At 40.8% G+C, this 4,884-nt stretch overlaps 1 non-coding gene across 1 annotated transcript; it reads left to right on the forward strand.

Moving 5' to 3' along the window:
* The first annotated feature begins 3,198 nt into the window (after positions 1-3,198).
* LOC120591460 (U6 spliceosomal RNA) lies at positions 3,199-3,305 on the forward strand. Its single transcript, XR_005649898.1, has one exon. It is a non-coding gene; the product is annotated as a U6 spliceosomal RNA (small nuclear RNA).
* The last annotated feature ends 1,579 nt before the right edge of the window (positions 3,306-4,884 follow it).

A 4,884-nucleotide genomic window follows, 5' to 3' on the forward strand; every position in this document is an offset into this window, starting at 1 on the left:
GTCTGTTCTGACCAAATGGCATCCTGGAATATAGGAGGGAAGAGAAGCGGGTAGCTAACATGAACTTGAGACACTACTGGGGAATTTGGGTACTGCAAGGATATCTGCAAGGTCTCCTTGAAATTCTTTATAGACTTATCTGCAGTGGCTAATTTTGGCTGCTCCTTGAGATTCAGTGAATCCTGGTGCTGGTGCCTGCGGACTGCTCTGGCCTATCTTAGCGAGGCCAAGAGTTTGTGATGTGCCCTGGTTAATTCAGCCTCACCAACACTGTAGAACCCTCTGAATCTCTACCACAATGATCATTTAGTTCCTTGCCCCTCAACATGGAGGCACCTTAGCTGGCCCTCATACTCTGAACGCATCTGTTGTCCATGGCATCCTTTGGGGTCCTTGCCTCTGCCACTCTGGGAAGGAAACTCATTCTGCCTAAACATTCTATGTCACTGGATTTACTTGAAGTGCTGACCCCTGTGTTGGTTCTGAACAGCCTATAAGGCCACGTGTTCCAGTTCTCCAACCCTCAGCAGTCCCCTCAACCTATCTAACATACCTTTCTTTCTCCTATTCTGTCTCTTTTCCAACCACATTCTTTTGGACTGGAAAGAATGGACTTTTCCTCTTGCCATTTACTGTTGATTGGGCACTCACATATGCAAAACTCTCTAATCAAGTCCAGGTAATTAAACTAGGCCAGGTAATTAATACCCTAAAGGCATAAATAAATGAATTTAGAAAGTCAATTTCTTCCTTGATGAAGCCCGGCTTTGTCTTACTAAAGAGCCTGAAAAGCCTGTTTAGCTGGGAAAGTGGTTGCCTTTAAAGAAGTGAACTGGGAAGCTGGGGGATGGAATGAGAGGGAGGCTTTTGTTTTTACTGTCTACCTTTCGGTATCTTTTAAAATTGGTACCATGCATAGTGTTAATGTTCAGCTGGTTCACACCAGTACAGCTCTCCTAGTCCTTTTCCAGCCTTGTCCTTTCTGATCTGTCCTGAATGGCCAGTTGTAAATTTGATTCCAGTTGTCAAATATTTTCAACATCACTACTGATCATGTACATAAATAACATATTTACTGAAGGCATATAATTTAATTGTTCAAGCTTGTTTTAGAAATGTTCTTTAAAAAAAAAAAAAGCGCTACATTCTTTTCATTCCTGTTGAATTAATTAGAATTTCTTCTTTTCCCCACCTGCCCCAACACAAACATGCAGATTGATGCCTCAGGCTGAGTAGGAAGGAGGTCAAGTGAATAAGAATGAAAGGGAAACAGCAAGCACCATGTTCCTATTAACAAACATTCATAAAACCCACTCCCATCCCCCACTCAAACAAATCATGATCATTGTTCAGTTATCTTCTCTCTTTTTCCCACCTACGTGGTTCAGGAGGCAACACTCATTCCCAGCTCAAGGTGAAAAATTTTGACTGAGTTGGGCCATTCTAGATGGGCCATTTCCATTTCTTTCTTGCCAGTGATTTAGGCATAGGTATGTAACTCAATTATAACCGAAGAGGTGTAAAGGAAATTCTTCTGAAGGGCTTTAGCATGTGCTTTGCTGATCAAAAACCAAACAAATAGGAATACGCAATTCCATGCTACATCCGGATATTTTCCCGTCTATCTGTGCTGCCTGGAACTCTGCAACCATCATGAAACCATGAAAATAATATGCCAATATACTGAAGATGGCAGAGCTGAAAGATGGAAAGAATGTAGGTTCTTGATGTAGTTGAGCCATTCAATTAATCTAATCAACACTGGAACTGTCCAATATCCTATCTGTTAAACCTTTCTAGTATAAGCCATTCTCAGTTGGCTCTTATTTGTTGCTCAAGTATCTGAGCTGAGCATCTCCTTCTTGACTCTGATCCATTTCCCCACCAGTCCCCTGTTCTGCTGCATGGTGCTGGAGCTCACCCTTGCAAACTATTTCCCATTTCTCCTTGCCAACGGACTTCTGGCTGTGTTCAGACAATGGGAGGTACTGACAAAGAACCAGAAGGAAGAAGCCAAGGTATTTCTCCCTCTCTGATACTATGATTTATAATAAGAAATATATATTTGGTCTTTTCCCTATTTCTGGCAAAGAGCTACTAATACCTTTGTAATTTCCTAAGAGATGAAAGCTGTCTTTTGTTATGTTAATGAGGTGGCTTTTGGAAAGCCCCTAAGTCACTTGAGGATGGGGGCTGGTCACCAGAAAAGCAACCGTGTGATTTAAGGGTTGGAACTTTATGTCCCACCCCTAGACCTCCAGGGAACTTCCTAAAAGTAAACACCAAAAACTTTGTCAGGTCAGCTAGGCCGTTAAAGCATGGGCTACACTCACAGATTTATGTTTTTTAGCAGCAACTCTGAGGGGTAACACATACCAGTTTACTCTGTTTGACAGACTTTGTCTCAGGACTGGACAGTGTGAATAAAGTAAGCTGGCTGGGCTGGCAGAGTATTTCTTTGTCTTCTACAGGTCGCTGGCCAGTACCGGTCCAAGGCCTGTTAGGAACCGAGCCACACAGCAGGAGATGAATGGCAGGCGTGCGAGTGAAGCTTCATCTGTATTTGCAGCCGCTCCCCAGCGCTAGCATCATAGCATCACCACCTGAGCTTCACCTCAGATCATCAGGTGGTAAATTCTCATAGGAGCACTGGTCCTTGATGCCAAAAAAGTTGGAGACCGCTGTTCTAGAATATCATCAACCTCCAAACTGAATTCCAGTTCAGTGTACATTGCAATGGCAGTGCCATCCTGTTTTGACAGGAGGAGAGCCAATGTGAGGTACTGTGGTGTGGCTCAGAGTCAGGGTACTTCAAACCCTTCATTAATTCCTTCCCATTCTAGTTGCCAGGATCTTATACTTTCTCAGTCAGCATTTCAACCTTATACCCAGAAAAGGGAAATAAAGCAGAGAATTAGACTTCTGTACTTCAGTCTTACTTACTTGATTTAGACCTAAGCATCTTCAATTCCCAACTCTTCTTTTTCACTATCCATATCCAGGTAAATCTTGATGGGAGCATGCAGATTTCTTGTTGTTACTCAGGAAAAATCAATATAATCTGATTTATCAGTGTGGGTCCAATCACAAAAGAAAAGTTTGAACAGACACAGTAATTTGAACTGAGAACATTTAATATAAGGAATTTTTAATTCAAATAGGGGATTGTCATAAGAAGTAGAGATCTTTAAAGAATATAGGGTTGAGTACTCACTCTTTGTACTAAAATTGAAACAATATAGAGAAAATTAGTATGGTCCCTATGCAAGGGTGATACACAAATTCGTGAAGTGTTTCAGATTAAAAAAAAAATTTTAAGGAATGTAGGGTTGAGATAGAGTACCCAAGGAAGGCCTCTGCCACTACCACCACTAGGGCTGAGATCCAGACCTCACTGGAGAAGTCCCAGCTGTAGCTCACTGGATGGCAGAGAAGTCACTGTGGTGCCATGCTGTCAGAACTTGCTGGAAATCTGTCCTTTAGGATGTCAAAGAAACTATTTGTTTCTCACAGGAGGTATTCTGCTACAATACCATCCAGAGGGATGTTGCAGGAAGCTTCTGTGTGCAGGGTGCTACTGGTCACAGTGCCCTGTAGGAGTTGAGGCTGGCCCTGTGAGCTACAGGAAGCAAGCACACCAGAACCAGGAAACAAAACCCTTTTCCTTCTGCATTTCTCTCTAGTGCTCTCTATTGGCAAAACTTGCTATTGTGCCACGGGGCAAAGGAAAAATACTTAAAGGGCCCAGATTCATTTTCATACAGCAGGCGTAAAAGGAGTAAATTTTGAGCTGAGGATGGATTAAAAACTGGCATATTGATACTGACTCGTTGACATTTTACTACTAAGTCCTCTAAAGTTTTTCCATAGCCATACACCTTAAGCCCAAGAGAAATAAAGAAAATAGCTTAGGTAATTGTTTTAAATCTACGTACAAAATCTTAAGTTCTTACCCCATAATACAGGAATATTTCCTGCCCCACACTCCCCACCTAGCCACAGCTCAGCTAGTTCTCCACTTTCTCTTATGATCTAAAATAATGATCCCCCTTCTGGTACTGATTTTTATATCACTTAAGACTCTTAAGTTTGAATTACAGAACCCAACTTCAACTAGGTAAGGGGATAAATGAATTTTAAGGATTGAGAATTATTGCATGGAACCTGCATTAGTCAAATTTCTTTTGGTTGCTAGTGATAGAAATACAAGTTAAAATGGCTTAAGCAATAAATAGAATTCTCCAGCTCACATCATTCCACTAGTAACACTTAGATAATGACTGTTCGAAACCAAAGGAACAAAAGATACCAGGATTTAGTTTCTCACTTTATCTTGGCTCTGCTTCGCATGGGTTGACTTTAGCCTCAGGCAAACTCTTCCTCATTGGTGGTTTCCACATGCTGTTATTTGAGCACAGGATGTGCAGTGTGAAAAACAATAGCATCACCACTAAGAACTGCCTTCTTTTCCTAAGAGTTTCTTCAAAAATCCTTTAATTAAGTGATACTAACCTAGATTGGTGACTCATCAATAAATATTTAAGAATGTACAACCACTGCATAAGGGGGAAGAAAGAATGAAACAAAGCCGTGTGTGTTTTAAACTTCATCAGAAGTCTCGAGAGAGACCAGTGGGCAGAAAAAATAGCAACAAGAAGGAGTTATTTGGTTTCTATATTTAAGAACTGTATTTTTGAAACCTAAAGTGCTTGCCAGTGAGATAATACTTCTTTCTTAAATTTTACTGACAATTATAATTTCCCGGACTAGGTGGCATAGAAATATATATACACCATGGTATTTGGTTTACCCACATACCAATTTTGTTTGTTTATTGTGGTAAAAAACAAAACAAAACATACAACTTAAAGCTTAACACTTTAA

The sequence above is a fragment of the Pteropus medius genome, unplaced genomic scaffold, assembly GCF_902729225.1.
Source record: "Pteropus medius unplaced genomic scaffold, Ma_sr-lr_union100, whole genome shotgun sequence".
NCBI lineage: Eukaryota > Metazoa > Chordata > Mammalia > Chiroptera > Pteropodidae > Pteropus > Pteropus medius.